Genomic DNA, 19,185 nt, shown 5'->3' with positions numbered 1-19,185 from the left:
TATCATTATAGTAGTGGTGGTGTTGGTTTTGTTAGCTTTATTTGATACATGGTTTCATGTAGACCAGGCTGGCCTCAAAGCCCCTGTGTAACCAAGGATAACCCTGATTGATCCTCCTGCATCCACTTCCCAACAGATATGGACCACCAGGCCTGGCTCTGCTTAGATTTTCATTATATTGTCCCAAATGAAGTTTAATGTAAGTAAAATGTCATTTTTAACACGTTCAACCCAGCAAAACTGTCCATGTGAAAGTATCCCTATGCTCCAGCCAACTGTCTGCTTCTTTGGAATCCATCTCAGAAAATGACACCACGGCCCCAGAAGAACATAGACACTCACCATATCTTTCCAATAGCCCTAATGACAGCTACTCTGCAGTTTTGTTTTGAAAGGTAAATATTTAACATAGCATAAGCTTTCAGGCTTGTACTTGATTCTCCATACCTTGCTTTTAACACCGTGCAACAAATGTTATGGTTTTATCCGGTCCATGTCTATCAATCTTCTACCAATCTATCACACCAAAAGATATCTATGTGTAAGAAGAACTGCATAAGTATGTGCGTGCACACACACAGATAGATAGATAGATAGATAGATAGACAGACAGACAGACAGACAAACAGAACAGTAAAAAAGGGGTTAATCCTGCAAAGCAAATCTAAGTGACTACTGTATGCAGTGGATGTTTAATTAAATATGAAAAGACAGCAAAGCTCCAGACAAGGGTAAAGCTGTGCAGCACCTGGTCATCTGCCCTCCTCACAATGCAGGCAATCAATCACCACTCCCTACTCCCTATCACTCACCATTTACACAGCTCGTGCCAGCTTTGTCTAAGAGGCTGTCAGCAACCCCACAAGTGGGCTATCTAACCATCCGATCAGGGACTGTTCCTGTCATGCCTCCCAAAAGCTCAAGTGTAGTTATAGTTTTCCTTATTTACCAGACTCAAAAAAGAAATTCACTAAAGTAATGTGAAGTATATAAAATGGAGAGACACAAAAAGATAATTTTAAATTGGTATACAAGTTAAAATAAAAAGTAAATTAGGTACAAAACTTTGGACTCACCAAGATAGGGTAGATAATGGAGTATTTTCTCTGAACTTGTCAAATACAAATAGACTAGACATTGTTATGTATTTATTGCTCGTATGTATTGTATATCATTATTGTAGTTATCGTATATATTAGTTGAATAGCCTTTTATTTTAGACAAAAAAGAGGTGAAATGTAGTGATATTTTGTTTGTGTTTTAACAAATACAGTTTGCCTGAATATCAGAATGCAAGAGCTAAGCCTCTAGAGGCCAGGGAGTGGTGGCACACACCTTTAATCCTAGGATTCGGAAGACAGAGGCAGAGGGCTCTCAGTAAGTTCAAGGCCACCCGGGGCTGCACAAGGTTAAATCTGTCTGAAGGAGAAAAAGAGCTCACACAAAAGTGATCCCAGCATTTGGGATCCCACGCCTTTAATCCCAGAACTGGGGAGGTGGAGAAAGGAGTGATATGGCTGGGTGGAGAGAGGACTATAAGGCAGAGGAGACAAGAGCTCCGTGCAATCTGAGGAGACAGTCTGAGGAAAGGATCTTTGGTCTGAGCATTGGTAGGGGTAAAAGGTCTCTCTAGTGGCTGGCTGCACTGCTTCTCTGATCCTTCGGTTTTTACCTCCTAAATCTGACTCCAGGTTTTATTTAGTAAGACCAATTAGAATTCGTGTTACACTCAAGATCTCTGAAAAGAAAAAAGAACCTCATCCTCACTTACTATTAACTACCCCTGTGCATGACTTAATTTGTTCATCTATTAACTTACAGTAAATTCCAAATTATGTCTGAAAAGCAGGAAAACAAAATTCATAATCCACTATCACTTTTTAATTCTGAGACTAACCTACAGCTCTTCCAAACAGCTCAGCAAACAGCACTGGAAAGTGGAAAGGCTGGGGCAGGAGGACTCCATGTTCAAGGCCAGCATGAGGACACAAGGAGATCTTGTCTTTTTAAACACACACACACACACACACACACACACAAAAAGCCCCAACTTTCTTACTCTAACCTTAAATTCACATCTATTAAGATAAAGCAGCTTTTTATAGTTAAAATACAAAACTCAGTTTAGATATCTTCTAGTCCCACAAGCTTTAAACCTGAATTATTTCAAAGGTTAACACCTCCATCCTTGACACACCAAGCCCATGGAATGACCAGAATGGAACTGTCAGAGCTACAGAGTGTCAATCTGTTAATTAAGGTGACATCATCCAACTACAGTCATTCTCATCTGTCTTAAGTAACTGCTAATCACTCGAAATTCTCTTCTACATTAATATAAGGTGATCTAGGTCTATTCTTGAAGACAGTGGGATAATGACATGTAACTCATGAAGCTTCCCTGCCCAAAGTACAAGGCCTGAATCCAATTACCAGGAAACAAAACCAAATCTGATATTCATTTCACAAAACTGTCAGTATCAGGAAAAAGCTGAGAACCTTCCAGATTACAAGAAGAAACAGGAAAACTAAGTAAAATGCACAATCCTGAAATGAATCTACACAATACCTGTAATGCTATTTCATTTGTATTTTAATAGATGGACGCATGTCTGAAGGTCAGAAAAGCAAAACTGTCAGCCACTGGCTCTTATCTCTACCTCAATCCAAAATGGCGATACTGCCTCAAGGAATTCTCAGAATATAACATATTATAAATATATAAAGATATAAGAAAATACAAATTATATAAAGAAAAAATGTCTACCAGATACAATTGAAACTTCTAATAAACACCAAAGGAAACCAGTTTAGCAAAGCTTTAGGCATCCAACTGGAGAGAGGCTGGAAGCTAAAGCCTATCTTAATAAAAAAAATTACACTGAAGAGCCAAAGTGTTAGGAAGCCCCAGTCTGCTCGGAGAACAGCAACACCAACTGTGCTCCGCACTGCATACACACTTTAGGTTCCTATCACTTCTATCACCAGAAGCTTGTCTTATTCTTAATATTCTCACAATTATGATTAACCTGACATTAGCTGACTTTATTATATGTAACAAGTGCACATAAAGATTTAGAATCTGAGATTTTTAATCCCCTCTTAATATTTAGATATTCAGTAAACTATCCTAAGAAATGGGCAGCATCAACACAGTGGCAGGTGTAAGAAAGTATGAGCATGACCATGAACAGGCTTTTCAATGCACTGTGCATTGTTTGCTATACTAGAGTGTAGCAAAGCTAGGAATCTGTCAGATTCTCAGTCAGCAACACCAAGCTGCACTAGAGGACCAGAACTCCTGTCTCTAAGATGCTGCCACCCTACCCAAGGCTTTCTCTAGTGTTCAAGCCTTACTCCCAAAGCCTCCATCCTGCACGCTCTGCTCAGGTCTTGGTTCCATCATCCCCATGTTTTCAGTCACCAATTGTAAAGTTTGGCAAAGGTATCTACCCAGATCTTATTTTTAATGTAAATGGCTCAGTCTGAAATGGAGAAGTACATAGATTATGGGGTGTTTAAGAGATTACTTCTTGTAAGGTATCTGAAGGATCTAGTATACTTGATCATTATAAGAAAAACAAAAAGAAAACATGGCAGTGAAGGTTGACTTGTCCTTAATGACAAACCAAGTTATAGAAGTAAAGCCACCTAGAATAGAACTTAAGCCTTGGTGTTCCGAGGCAGAATCTCACGATATAAACCCCAGGCTGGCTTTGACTTCTTGATCCTACTGTCTCCCAAGGGCTGGAATTTCAGGTATGTGCTGCTGTCACCTCAACTTGACCATGGTATTTCTTTATTTGTTATTGTTTTGTTTTGTTTAAGACAAGGTTTCTCTGTGTAGCCTTAACTGTCTTGGAACTAGCTCTGTAGACCAGGCTAGCTACAGAGCTCACAGAGATTTACCTGCCTCTGCCTTTCAAGTGCTGGGATTAAAGGCGTGAGACACTACTGTCTGGCTGACCATAGGTTTTTAAATCATGCCTTGGTTTCTACTATCAGTTAAATCTCAAACATATCTATCCTGAGGCTATCCAGAATTTTGTCCCTGTATTAGCCCAGTACTTGTTGATGAGTAGCCATAGCCTAACTCAAATGTCTATAAAAGGATGGGCTTGCCTGCCTCTCCTATTATTTTATATAAAATTATGGATATAGATGCATATTTGGGGGGATGAGACATATATTCCATCAAACTAGAGGTGTCAAAGTTAAAGAATGACTAGTCTACATCAGGTCTAACAATACACAGAAAAGCTTGTGCCAGCTTAAAGTACTATCTCAGGGTAGCACACTTATTCATGCATAACAGGTGAGGAAGGGCATTTGGGGCAAGTTGGAGATATTTAAGACACCCTTACACCTGGCATCACCATCACAGAACTAGCTAACCAGTGTGGGTGAGCCTTGTAGAAAACTGTCTATGCGGCAAGGCCCTGTCACTGAAGACAACAACTACACTGGAGAAGTCAAGCTGGTGCCTATACAGAGCTCCCACCCCTATGTGTTAGCATGCTAGCATCTTTGGGTCAGGAAGGTTCTCTGCGTGCTATCAAAGGAGAAATGTAAATACCAACTTGGTTACAAACCCTTTGATATACATCCTGCCTGCAAAATATGTTGATACAATAGTTACAAGAAGCTTGTGGGAGTAATCAACTATCGTCTGATTTGATGTAAAGGCTACTCCATGAGCTAGAACCCATACCCAAACATTGCTTGGGTTACCAAGAACCTGAGACTAGATAGGTCAGGGACAAAACACTAAAACCAAATAATACTGTGCTACTAAAAGAACATATCAATAAATGACTCTTAATGACATTCTGCTATACTTATAGATCACTGCCTTGCTCATCCATCATTAGAAAAGCTTCCTCCTGAAGCAGATGGGAACAAATATAGAAACCCAGACAATATGCAAAGAGTAGAAGAGAGACCTTGGAACACTCAGCCTTAAACAGGAGGTTTCCTTTGGAAACCTTTGGAAGAAAAGGCAAGAATATTAGAGTATTAGAGCCAGAGGGGACAGAGGACACCAAGGAAACAAGGCCTTCATGCCCCCATATGAACTCACAGAGACTGAGGCAGCATGCACAGGGCCTTCACAGGTCTGCACCAGATGGGGTCTGAAAGCTGAAGTAGACGCATGCCACCATCCCAAACCCTCCAACAGATAACCACTTGCAAAAGATAGTCACTTTTCTCCAAGGGAGTCTTAGAGGAGAAACAAACTAGTCTTTAGAGAGGCTGTATGTCCAGAAACAGATGGCCAACACAAAATGAATTCAAGGGTATCTTTGAAAGTGCCTTGTCTCATAATGTGCCAGGACTTTTTTAAAAAATAAAAAATGTTTATCTTTTTTTTATTTTATCCTCTCTTCTTATCCTACAGGTTCTTCGATCATATACATACATATATATATATATATATATATATATATATATATATATATATATATATATATATATATAGTGTCCAGTTCAGTGGTTTTTTGGTTTTTTTTAATGGAATTCCTAAGTGTGAACAAGTGGGTCTCAGTGTCCTTTCTTGTGCTTTCTCCTGGGCTCTTTTCCTTTTGTTTTGTCCTATCCAAATTGTTAGTTTTTGTTTTAGCTTATTATATTATATTTCATTATTATCCCTTAGAAACCTATTTGTTCTATAATGAGAGACAAAAGGGCTCCATCTGAATGGGAGGGGAGATCGAGAGGAACTGGGAGAAGTAGAGGGAGGGAAAATAGTAGTCAAAATATATTATGTGAGGGAAAAAAATCCATTTTCAATAAAAGGAGAAAAAATATGCATACACACACACATTGTCATTCTCTTTCCTCCAATTCCTCCCATGCTCCGTACTCCTACTCAACTTGAAAGTTTTTCTTTGACTATTACTGATAATTATATACGCACACAAATATATAAGTACACAAAAAAGAAAAGAAAATCCTCTATGAAAATGCTGTGCACGAGTCGTCTTTTTCGGACCATTTCCATTAGAAAACTGGATATGGCAGAGCGCCGGTGGCGCACACCTTTAATCCCAGCACTCGGGAGGCAGAGGCAGGTGGATCTCTGTGAGTTCGAGGCCAGCCTGGTCTACAAGAGCTAGTTCCAAGACAGGCTCCAAAGCCACAGAGAAACCCTGTCTTGAAACACACACACACACAAACAAAAACAAAAAAAAAACCTGAATATGTCTTTCAATATTAGTAACATGGGAGTCATGGCATAATCTTGTATAATCCCTAAGAGAATTTTTTCTTTTTCTTTTTTTTAAATTTTGTTTTCTGAGACAGGGTTTCTCTGTAGCTTTGGAGCTTGTCCTGGAACTCGCTCTGTAGACCAGGCTGGCCAAGAACTTACAGAGATCCACCTGCCTCTGCCTCCTGAATGCTGGGATTAAAGGCGTGTGCCACCACCACCTGGCAAAAACTTTTTTAAATGTGGGTTGTTTTGTTTTGTTTTTAAGAAGAAGCAGGTTTTTTGTGTGTCTGTTTGTTTGGTGTTTTTTGTTTGTTTTTATTTTCATTTTATTTTATTTTATTGTGACTGGGTTTCTCTGTTTAACAGTTCCTGGCTGTCCTGCTTTGTAAACCAGGCTGGCTTTGAACTCACTGAGATCCACCTGCCTCTGCCTTCCATGGTATGTGCTGCCACCACCTGGCTTCAAATGTGTTTTTAAAATTTTTATTACTTACACTGATCTATCACTTAAAAAAAAAGTAGCGATTAGCCATTTCAACAATGAAAATGTCTCTAGTACCAATAAATCTCCAAGTACTGCAGTAACTCTCTTCCATGATTCCAGATACTTCTCCTAGTCTGCAGTGCTCAGTCATGCACAGCGCATGCACAAGCAGAGAAGAATCCAAAGGCATGATCTGTCCACTATCAGAGGAGTCAAGGTCTTTTACAAAAGCCTTACAATGCCAGCAATATTCCTCCCCACAGCACTGCTAGTTTCTAAAACCTTCAAAACTTTTATAAAGATAAACTGATCTATTTACTCAGCAGAAGCAAGTACTCCTTTACACAAGTGCTGTGTGGCAGTGACAACAAATGCAGTGCTTCCCCCTTGTGAGTCTAGGAACCTCAGCATAGCTACGAACAGCTCATGTTACTATGTGGCTTCTGGGTCTAGGCGACATAGGCTCAGCAAGTAGTCTAACTGAAGCTCCATGCCTAAAAGGTGCCCGGGCATCTTAGTCACTGACTCGTAGCAGGTAGGTGAGTATCAGGAATACCAACCCTTAATCAGCCATTTTAGAAAAATGGAAAGTCACTGTGGACCTGAATCCACAAAGGCTTTCTTACATGGCCAAAATTTCCCATTTCTCTAGCTACACTTCAAATATGCACCTTTCTCTCCATGCTCTTTTATTTAACAGGTCCAAACCACCACACAAGCAGTCCTACTTTTTCACCCAACACAGGCTCCTGAAGGCCAGCAAAAACACCAGTTTGTAAAGTCCAAAGGGTGCATTCCTCAATTAACTGTTATCTGTCACCAAAGTCTGCACACTAAGAGGGACACTTGAACTCCAGAGGAGATGACATCACCGGAACCAAACAGGCCATCTTACCAATGCTTTCTGACTCTCCCTTATGCTTTTTGTTTGTTTGTTTTTGTTTTTCAAGACAGGGTTTCTCTGTGTTGCTTTGGAGCCTGTCTTGGAACTAGCTCTTGTAGACCAGGCTGGCCTCGAACTCACGGAGATCCACCTGCCTCTGTCTCCAGCCTGCTAGGATTAAAGGCGTGCACCACCACCACCCGATTCCCTTATGCTTTTGACTCAGTTTCTTTATAAGGGCACAAGGGAAATGTTTATCACCTATAAGGGACAACACTGACTCCATACATTGACAATGTTATTTTGCAGAAGAATGCAAACAATCCCTGTTCATAAAAGAGAAAAGTTTGCTTATCCTGGCTAACTGGTACACTTCCTTCATTAATCAATGGCAACTATAATTAGCCCTAGTTCCTCTTTCATTTTGGCAAATTAAAACAAAAACATAAAAGCACTTTAGTTACATGTAAGCTGTGAATTATCCTTATTTGAAGCTCTTCACCTAATTCTCCCATCCATGAACTATTCTACACCTGCACTATTATTTTCATAGTTCTCTAAAACACCTTTTTATTAACACAAGGAGGTCCTACATCCTTTCTCAAAGAACATAATTATTACAGTAATGCTCATCTATACACAGAATTCTTTAAAACTAGAGTCTCTTTAGCAGAAATGTTGGTAATCATCAAAGAATCAGAAAACAATGGTTAAAAGGTCCAAGCAGCTAGACTAAAGAGGTAGAATGTTACCAAAATACTGCTACCTCCAAAGAGTACAGCCTACTCTGAAGATATTGCAAAGAAGCCTGTAAATAAAAGCCAGCACAACACACACATATCTGTTGGCTTTCAGGATGAGCTAACTCTTGAATGCCCAAACAGCAGAGCCTAAGGTAAACAAAATAATCATCAGGCTCCAACTTTCTATTTGTACAAGGTACACAGAAACCTTAGCAGCCCCTTCCTATGGCTCCATCAGGGCATAACAACCTGCTGATCCACTGAACAAATTCTGTGATAAGAATCCCTGTTTGCTTTACTGTGATAAGAACCAAGATTCTAAAAATCAGTAGCCTCTGGACTTGGAGAAGGCTCTAGTCTTTTATTGACACAGAGGAACTATTTGTAGGAAATTAAGAGTCTGGAAGGAACCTGAGTCTAGTGTTTCGATCTAATGATCAGCAAACAAACTGACCACTTTGGGGTATATGCCCAAATGAAAGGATGACAGCAGGTCTCAGGTCCCATTCATATCCATGTTCACAGCACCAACTCCTCTCAGTCAAAAGACTGCCACCCACCCACAGATGGCTGGATAAGCAGAAAGGGACATATGCAGGTGCTCCTCCACCATCAACGGCCCTAGAAACCCACTTCTAAGTTGAAAATACAGACCTGGGAAAAGTGTATACTTAGCAGATCAAACTTTCTAACTTAGCAACAAAGCATAATGTTAAGGTATCACTGGTTACCCTTCAGGATCACATGTCTGACTGGAACAGGAAAAAGAAATCAAAAATTCAAAATGTAAAGAACAGTTTCTACTGTGACTGTGCATTTTCACACATCCTAAAGCTATAAAGTGTCTAGTCAAGCCATTATAAGTTAGGGACCATCTGTACATACAACAGACTACCAGTCTAAGTGAGGAAACTGATGCACGCATTGACATGAAGGCCAAAGGTACTATGTAAGTGTAATATATCAGCACAGGACAAATACTGAATGACTCGACTTACATGAGGTTCCTAGCATAGCCAAACTGAAAGAGCATGAAAAGAGAAAATGCTGCTGGTTTAGGAATGAATGGCAGAACATAGGGCTGGTATTTAGGCGGGGAAAGTGTCCCGGTGAGAAACAAAGTTTGGAGATGGACAGTGGTAGTAACTGCAAAACGTGAATGCAAGCGCACTGCACACTTAACGGGTAAAGCTGCAACCATGTGTGCCTGGCACATCTGAAAACAACTGGAAACACTTAGATAAGCAGAGGTCACCTAATGCTCAGTTTGACGAACCTCACTCACCCTACCTGCATTAGCCGAGGCCATATTACACTGTGTAGATCACCTAAAACCCACTTGGACAGCACACTCTGAGGATCTGGCATGCTGGCATTCTGGAAGCAAACCAGTCAAGGTTCAAGCAGACTGAAGCAATCATTACTGGGCATTACTTCCCTGGTGTGTAAAATCAGGAAGGCGGTCACTACTGAGAAGTCAACAGGGATGTGTGAAAAGAATCTGACACATCTTGATGAGATTTACCAAATGCCCTTCTTATCTGCTACAGATAAGCATGTGTAGGCTGCAGAGGCGGAATACTTAAAAGAGCACACTCACCTCAAATGACGTCACCACTTCACATCATCAGACAGCGGCAAAGACAGAAAGCTATGGTAATGATATAATGCAATGCTATAAAAGTTATCCTCCCTAGAAAGCAGAACTATACCTAAATACTACTAATTATACACTACCACAAAATCACTATCCAATCAGAACCAAGAGAACCAGGCCTGGCGGTTCATGCCTGTCACCCCACTACTGGAGAGACTGAGTGAGGCAGAAGCATCCTGAGGTCAAGGAAGACAGAAATAGGCTACATCCAAATATTTTCTAAAACCAAGACAAGAAAGCTCAACAATAGGAAGAGAGCCTAGTTCTACAATTCCTACCTAGAAATGTTGTCATAATGCAGTGTTCAGCATGGGAAGCAAAGACAACCCTTACTAAAGTAGTTGCAAGGTCTTTTATCACCCAACTGAAACCAAACAAGTCATCTTCTGGAATCATTCATAAACTTAGGCTACTATGCTGATCATAATAAAAGCAACTTTGGTGCCGGCCATTCTAATAAAATACTCTCTCCATCCATGAGCATGTGCACTTTTATTACACACGGCATGTGCCACAGGTAGCCTGAAAGATACTTGGCAAAATAGATCATTCCAGAACTCAGCTTCCAAAGATATTAGTAATATCAAAACTACTGCCCAAGCCTTCACCTTTTAATACATTTTCGAGCTCATGGTTACAATGGAAATTTTACTCGGAAAGTTTAATGTTTACACCAATGAATTTCCAACTTAGTGAACGCATTTTACAGCAAGTTTCCTATTTCCCAAGTGGCTCAACTTGCGCCCTTTTCTACTGACTGATGGTGTGGCTGCTCAGGATACTGACAATCAGGTCTGCGAAGATTCAGAAAGTCAGGCAGGGCGAGCCCCCAAGTAACTCTCTTTCATCAGATGAAGGTTTCCAATATGTGATTATCATAATACCTACGCCATCATATATTAGTAACTTAACCGTTAAGTTACTACAACTCTCCTCACAAAAGCAAGGGCTATAGATCAAAGACTCCTCAATCATCCGTTTAAGCAAATCTTCAGGACACTGGCGCTGTCCTGCAGGCAAAGTCACAAGGGCGGCTCAGCTCTGCTAGGCAATCCACACCAATCTGATGTGCTTGCTTGAAATGCACATCAATCTGTCCAATGAAAGCCCCTTCGCAGGGTCCAGGCACAGAGACCTGAGAGGGGAGGGGCAGAAAAGATGGCCTCGGCCAACCGCCGCCTGGGGCCAGCCCTGGTCACCTGCCAATAAACACACAACAATCCTTCCCAGGACTCCAGCCGTCACCTCGTCCGAGGCCTTGTCCCCCTCCTGGTCCTCTGAGGTGTTCACGGGTCCCCCGCCATTCGGCAGGCCCGGGTCGCGATCCCGGGGACGCCGGCCCGCGTGTGCACCTCCGGTCTTCGCCCGGGCTTCGAACGCCGAACAGGACCTGTCAAAGCCCGCTCCTCCCAGGAAGTGGGTGCGAGGAGGCCCCGGCTCGGAGTCCCGGGGTGCCCGAGGTCCGCGTGGACCGTTCACCCGGCCGGGTACGGCGTCGCGGCCTGCGCCCGCGCGGGCCGCGCACAAGAAGCGGGCCAGGCATTTCAGTCCCCGGGGCCCGGACACAAAGCGGCCCAGGGGGAGCCCGCCTCACCTGCAGCACTGGGCGCCGCGGGCCTTCCAGAACCATCGGACCCCGCTCCGGCGCGCGCGTCACAGCCCAGGCCTCCCGGTGCCGCCCGGCGCCGCCGCCGCCGCCGCCATTTCCTGCCGCTCGCCGTCGCCTCGTTCCCGCTGTCAGGTTACTCCATTCACCTGGGCCCGGAGCCGCCCGCGCCTCACCGCGCCGCGCCCCGACCCCTCCCGCCCGCGCCTGCGGAGACTGCGCAGCGCCCTGCTCGCCCGCAGCCCGCGCTCGGCCCGCGGCGACGGCGCACAGCGGCTTGGAGAATCCCACCGGCGTCGCGCCGCCGCTCCGCGCCCCGTCGCTTGCTCGCCCCGCGGTCGCATGAAAGCCGTCCTGTGATTGGACGAAGTGCGGAGGTGAAAGGTTAATCCCGGCCCCCCAGCCACTCAGGAGCTAGGAAACAACGGGCTCGAGCTGAGGTGGTGCCTGCGGCCCTATGCGAAGACCGAGCTGGGTAACGCAGTCTGCCGGGCGCCTGGAATTCTGGCCGCGCTGCCGCCGCGGGCCACGCAGTCTGGGCTTGGTCTAGAAGAGTCTCCCTTCTTGATGGTGGCATCTTCACGGACCCATCGCCCCCATCCGCAAACCCCTCTGCAGGGCCCTTTGAGTCCTCAGACCTGGGCCCGTGGCCAGCCCTCGAGGCCAACTTGAACAAGCTGAAAATGCCCTCGGTGTGTAGAGACTTGGTTTTATGGGTTTGAGCCGCGCCTCCTTGCTTAGAGTGAAGAGACTGACTTATAGAAAACCATCTTAGTATAAGATCCTCCCCCGCCTCCCATGTATACCTCTCTTCCTGGAGATCTTCCTTTCCTCCCTCCACACCCTCTCCCCCAGCCCGACTGCTGTACCCCCGGGTGAGAGATGGATGGGGTGATGCTAGCACCCGGCTTCTCTCTGCCCCTGGAAGCACTTAATGGCAGGTGTCCCTCTGCACTGTCCCGGTGGTGGCTGTTAGCTCTCTGAATTAAGATTGGAGGTATGATTTACTAATCTTTATACTTAAAGGTTGAAGCGATTTATTTATTAAATACTAGTATCATTTGTTTTATTTTTTTATTACTATTATTTTGAAGCCAGGTCTCTTATGTAGACCAGACTGGCCTCGAACTCGGAGATCCGACTGCCTCTGCCTCCCATTTGTTGGGTTTAAAGGCGTGCATCACCATGCCCACCTTTTTAAAAAGGTGTATTCATTCACTTATTTGTGTGTCTGTGAGTGTATGTGAAGTGCCTGGCTTGGAGCTAGGATCCTCGTGATTTCACAGCAAGCGCTGCTAACCTCTGAGCCAGCTCTCCCTCCTCCTGTTGATTTCTTTGATGGGAGCCCTCGAAGTTTTTAAGCTTCATTGACTAACATTGAAGTTAAGGCTTACAGACCTGTGCATTCTTATGTGCTTTCCATTTTAACAGATGAAAAAACAAAACAAAACAAACAAAAAACAAAAAACGGAGTAACCTCCAGTAAGTCTGCAGCTAGGATATGAACAACAGATTTGAAGCTTATGCTATCTTCCGAGCTGGTATGTTCATTCAGCCCTGTGCTCAAATCTTGGTCATGTATTTATCATGAACTTACTTGACCGTTGACCTGAACATCATGGGTAAATCAGGAAATAAAATGGTTTTTACTGACCACATTTACAAAATGTTTTTTCTTTAAAAAGAGAAGAAAAAAGTGCTGTGGGCAATATCGCTCCCCAGTGAAGACATAAAGGGTTTTTGTAAGTGATCCTTTATAAGCAGAAGGAAATTTGAGAGAAGTGTAGGGCTGCACTGAGGGAAACTGGCAGCAGGATTGTGAATGGGTAAAACTGATGTTTCTTCCTGTTGTCCTCCCATAGTCTCTCAGGACCAGCTCAAAGCCATCAAGATGGCTCAGCTGGTAAAGGTGCTTGTACTACAAGCTTGACAACCTGAGTTCAAATCCTGGGATCCACCTAAAGGTGGCAAGAGAGAACTAATTCCCCAAAGTTATCCTCTTCCTTCCACAACACATTGTTGTATCCCCTTTTATACACACAAACACACACACGTCACAAAAAAAGTTTTTTAAAGCCAGCTGGGCTTGTCCATTAGCAGATGTTTCTGATTTTATTGTTTTATTTTATTATTATTATTATTTTTTTGGTTCTTTCCGAGACAGGGTTTCTCTTTGGAGCCTGTCCTAGAACTAGCTCTTGTAGAGCAGGCTGGCCATGAACTCACAGAGATCCACCTGCCTCTGCCTCCCGAGTGCTGGGATTAAAGGCGTGTGCAACCACCACCCGGCTTATTGTTTATCTTTAAAATAACTGGAGAACACTGTGATTCATCTGTCTTTTAAATTTAAAAAAAAATGAGTTTGGACTATCCAAACATAGGGAGGAGGTTGAGATAGCAAAATCACAGATGAAGGCCAGGCTGAGCTACGTCCCAAAGCCCTGGTACATATATACATGATTTTGTGTGTGTGTGTGTGTGTGTGTGTGTGTGTGTGTGTGTGTGTGTGTGTAGATACGATATGTATGCACATCCACAAAGGGTCGTCTTTATGTGTGCAGTTGGGCAGTGTCCTGCTCTCAAGACCATCGCCTTTCAGAAACACAGCTGCAGAAGAGACTCCTCCCACCAGGCCACTCAGCTCTCACACTGATCGCCTCTGGAAAGACCCTCACCAGCAATTCAGCCGATCAGAATGCACCAGTTTCTTCCCATGATTTAGCCTTCTAATCCTCACATATATCCTCCCTTTTCAACAGGAATTCCAGGTTTTAGAACATCAATATTTGGGACTAATCTTCCAGAATTGAGAATTCGGGGCTACTGGTCGTTGAACCCAGGGCCTCATGCATGCTAGGCAAGTGCTCTCTATATACCCTGCTCAGTTTGGAGGTTTTAGAGTTGACCCATAATACTCTTTGGGCTTTTCAGTATTCAGGATTTGAGATGCATGGTTCAGGATTATGATCAGCAGCAATGAAAAATAAACAGTAAAGAAGTCTGTCTCCTACAGACATTTTCATACCCCAGCAACAACCATTGTTTCTTGCTCATTCTTCAAACTTGTCTTCACAAACAAGCCAGGGTACTCTGTCTTCTTCATTTACCAAAATCCTAGAATGCCATACATAGTATATAAATAAACAAGATTTAGTATATCTTGTTTTTAATATATACATATATAGGACAAATATCTATAGCAAGTGGAAAAGCTCCTGGTTTTGCCATAATTCACCAGTTCTCTGGTGCAGCTATGCAGACTGAGTCTTGCAATTCAACATTGATGCATTTAGAATTGATCCAGTGTGTGGGGTGAGGCATGATTCCAAATGACCCCCTCTCCACGCCCAGACACCTTTACAATTGCCTATTTACTAGCTGTTTGTAGAATCTATCTGGGTTCTGAACTTCTCCATTCCAGTGGTCTATCTATTCACGCTCCAGTTGCTAGTTTGTTCTCAATCTGGGAATATAAAATCTTGTAAGGGATCGAGTTTCACATTTTGTTTGGATCTCCAAGAATCTCAGAGCTAAGATTTCAGGCCACACTAAACAATGGTCTAATACCATGTGCAATGCATTTTCTATGAGCTAGTTCTTTATTTTCCCTCAGAAATACTTTAGTCCACACTGATACAGAAAAGAAGAAGTAACTGAGGAGGAGAAAAGGCTCCTCCTTACCACAGAATAAGTTTAGAAGGAGTAGTGGTATAGCAATCATCACCACTTGGCAACTGTGTTTACTAAATCACAGTAAACACAGTGGTGGATAAAGGTTGAACAAGGCATGAGAGATCATCACATGGATTCAGTGCTCTCCCTGTGAAGTCTTCTTTGAGAAGTCCTAACTTACAGAAGAGCAACCTAGCAGATGTCATCTTACCCTGATGAAGTCAGCTGTCCTGAGAGAGGATCACAGACATACCCACTAGAGTCACATCCTCCGTCTTGTCAGCATAGATCTCTAAGTGTCAGGTCAGAAGTGCTGCTCTGGTAGGGGTTCACGGGAAATGCTCCTTCAGAGAGTGGCAGAGTGCGTGCAGACCCTGATCATTATTATGCAGTATGACAGAGCACAGATGTGTGTACCGCGTGGCCAAAGTTCCAGCAGGACAGTGTCTGCTTTGGCCAGCAGCCAGATGTGCAGGATACAGCCACAACCAAGATGAGTGGGTGGACAAAACATTCCTAGTTTTTCTTAATATAAGTTTACCAAAGAAAACCCTGTCTAATGTTTTAAGGACTACGCTTGCCAAGGGCCATGGTCTGTCCATGGGGAGCCATGGAAACAACCTTGCCTCTCAGGAATGTACACATTTGTCCAATGACTTGTCTCTCCACAGTCCTGCTTAGTCCAGCTCAGTCAAAGGTCAGCTCTGCCACCATAGAGGGAGAGTATGAACGCCAGGGTTTTTCAGATCCATCTTCTATCATTAGTGCCACCAACGATGACCACCCACACTGGTTGTATTTCTGCCCAAAATGCATTTCCTGAATGCATTATAGAACCACCAAACAGGCCCAAATTGAAGAGTAGTCAAAATTCTTAAGATGAGGCAACCAAAGAAGAGCTTCAGAATGATTTCAGAGGGGTGGCAAGATGGCTTAGCAGGTAAGAGTCCTTGTAGCTAACCCTGAAAACCTGAGTTCAATCCCCAGGACATGATCTGAACTCCATGTGTGTATTCACAAACACATAAATGTGTGCAAATAAACAGAATGCAAATAATAATAATTTTTGAATGGTTTCAGAATGAGGAAGACTGAAGATAAGTGAAAACTAAATAAAATGCATGGTTCTTGTTTGTCCTGAAACAAACGGTATAGGTCTGGCTGTAGAGAGTGAGTGGGATTGGGAAATGAAGGACATAGGGCAGGTCCTGCCATTGCTGTCTTTGAAAGCATTTTCAAATAAAAAGTGAAAAACTAAAGCAAGGAAAAGTAAAGCTATAAAAAAAGACTAAATTATCTTCAGAAGACCTACTTAGATAAACTCTTAGGAGTTTGCCAAGGTCACTAAATATGAGGTTGATATATGAAAATAATTGTATTTCTATGTTCTGGTAACAAATAATTGAAATTTCATATTTTAAGTGTCTTACAATGCTGTGTGTGTATGTGTGTGTGTGTGTGTGTTTCTTTACTGATCTCTAGAATATAAGCCATAAAATCTCTGGGACCTTCAAAATGATATTTTTATATGCTAATAAGATAACGACAGTTGGCAGCCCCTAAGTAGCTTCAGGACGGGCACTGCCAGAGGGATGGAACTTCAAGCCTCTGGGGAGGAGAGAAGGGTGAAGGTGAAGTTAATCACCAGTAGCCAATGCCAACACCTATGCACCGAAACCTCCATAAAAATGTAGAAGGCTTGGAAGACTTCAGAATAGAGCTGTATGGAGGTTCCTGGAGAGTGACATGTCTTGGGAGGGCACCATGCCCTCTTTTCTGTACCTTACACTGTAAACCTCCTCATTCATCCTCTGTATACCCTTTATAATAAGTCAGCAGACCCATTTCTCTGTATTCTGGGAGCCGCTCTAGTGAATTTGTAGGAATAACAACTTGTAATTGGTTGCTGAGCAACAACCTTATAGTTGACATCTGTGGGTGATGGGGAAGTCTTGGATCAGATGCCTCTACCCAGCAGATAATGTGAGAAATGAACAGGATTAGAGGCAGGACCTGGCATTTGCTGAAGAACTGCTTGGTTGCTGGCAGACAGCAAGCTCCACACTCTTGGAAATCACAAGTTCAATGATTACAGTGTGAAAGCACAAATCAGTTTGTCTAAAGCACCCAAAGCCAAAAAAGACATTGAGATAAATCTAACAACTATGCAAGAGTTTTGTGCTGAAATTAGAAAACATTGATAAGAGTTAAGGCAAAATAAATGGAGAGGTGTACCATGTTCATGGACTACTCAATATTACAGACATGCCAGTCCCTCCCCATAAACACCTGAGGCAGGTGGGAGGGCTAACTCTGAGGTCATAAGAGCAGAACTGTCCCTGCCCATCATCAACTGCAGCACTCAGGTGAGTGGCTCCTATACCATGCCTGGGCAACACAGTAGAGCTGGCCCTGACAGTGTAGGTGTGGTATTGATAGAGGTTTCTGTCCTGCCTGATCCTGTAGCCTTCAGTTCCAAAGAAACACACAGAGGTCTACATTAATTATAAACTGGTTGGTCTATTAGCTCAGGCTTCTTATTAACTCTTACATCCTATATTAACCCATAATCCTTTTCTGTGTTAACAACGTGGCTTGGTACCTTTAATCAGTGAGGCATTCTCATCTTGTTTTCTCTGTGTATGGGTGACAACTACAGATTGAAACTTTCCTCTTCCCAGAATTCTCCTATTCTGGTTGCCCTGCCTATACTTCCTGCCTGGCTACTGACAAATCAGCATTTTATTAAACTAATACAAGTAGCAAATATTTACAGGATACAGACCATTGTCCCACAGTACTCCCCCCAACATTTTTTATTGTCAAAACAAGAATTCTGAATCTGATCTCCTTTGTTTAGATTTTTTTCCTGACCATTATCCATAGCAACTTGTAACCAACACTCTAAAGAAAGACAAACATCCATAATCCATTTTTTGGGAATGTGGGTATAATTTTCTAGGCTACTTCCTGCTGATTGGGGGACACTGATAATCTTATGGGGACCTAAAGAAAAATTAGAATTATGATCAAGTCCTGACTGGAATATTCTGTGAGGCTTAATCATCTCAGTCAACAGTCTTAAGTTTGTTCTGGATGTAGAACTCAGAGAAAACTCCAACAAAAGCCCTCTGAAATTTTGGATCACCTGGGCCTTCTGCTCCTATCAGAGACTTTTTTAGGGGGTCTTCCTTGATCAAACCTGATTTTTCTTAACCCAGAATGAATCCACAGCCTCTTATTTCCTGTGGAAACAAAAGCAAAACCTCTTCTCCAAAGTAACATATCTTTTGACTTAAATTTTGAAGTCAAGGCATTTTCAAAATATATATGTTGGATTAATTCAGCAGCATTTATAATCAAATGTCTTTTAGCAACTGTTGCTCCTTTCTCAGCCATCAAACAATTCAAAGACAACACAATAACATATGATATCCAGATTCTCTGTGTATTTTCCATCTTTACATGGCTTTATTTTAAACTCTATTTCTTTTATTTTTATATTTTGGTTTTTTGAGACAGGGTTTCTCTGTGTATCTTTGGCTGTCCTGGAACTCACTCTGTAGACCAGGCTGTCCTTGAACTCACAGAGATCCCCCTGCCTCTGCCTCCCAAGTACTGGGATTAAAAGTGGGCCACCACATCCAACTACTCTCTCTGTCTCGTTCTTTCTTTCTTCCTTTCTTTCTTTCTTAAGGATTGTATCCTTTTTCGCTTCTCTCCCAATCCCACATATATTTTTAAACACACAGTAAACCATTTAGAAAGGTTTTTTTTTGTCTGAATCTATCTCTACTCCAAATCTCCCTTTTTATGACCACATGAGTCTTTAATTTGCTAAGTGATATGGCTATAATTAAAGTTGTGGCTTTGACAGCTATATCTACCCCATTCCTTAGCTTTCTGAGAGTCTAGCTTCATGGCGGAGG

At 42.7% G+C, this 19,185-nt stretch overlaps 1 protein-coding gene across 4 annotated transcripts in view; it reads right to left on the bottom strand.

Annotated features, from left to right (window-relative positions):
• The window catches only part of Dicer1 (dicer 1, ribonuclease III), a 71,182-nt gene extending 59,473 nt beyond the window's left edge, over window positions 1-11,709 (bottom strand). For 3 of the 4 annotated variants that reach the window (XM_085697883.2, XM_085697886.2, XM_087911534.1), the window contains exon 1: window positions 11,573-11,709. The gene's annotated coding sequence lies outside the window, so the exon portion shown is untranslated. The remainder of the gene's footprint in view (window positions 1-11,572) is intronic. The other variant, XM_085697885.2, reaches the window with a different exon arrangement.
• Between the last annotated feature and the right edge of the window lie 7,476 nt (window positions 11,710-19,185).

This window comes from Myodes glareolus, chromosome 11 (assembly GCF_982192425.1).
Source record: "Myodes glareolus chromosome 11, mMyoGla1.1, whole genome shotgun sequence".
NCBI classification, from domain to species: domain Eukaryota; kingdom Metazoa; phylum Chordata; class Mammalia; order Rodentia; family Cricetidae; genus Myodes; species Myodes glareolus.
Note: the sequence above shows the minus strand (reverse complement) of the source record. Positions and strands in the feature narration are given on the sequence as shown.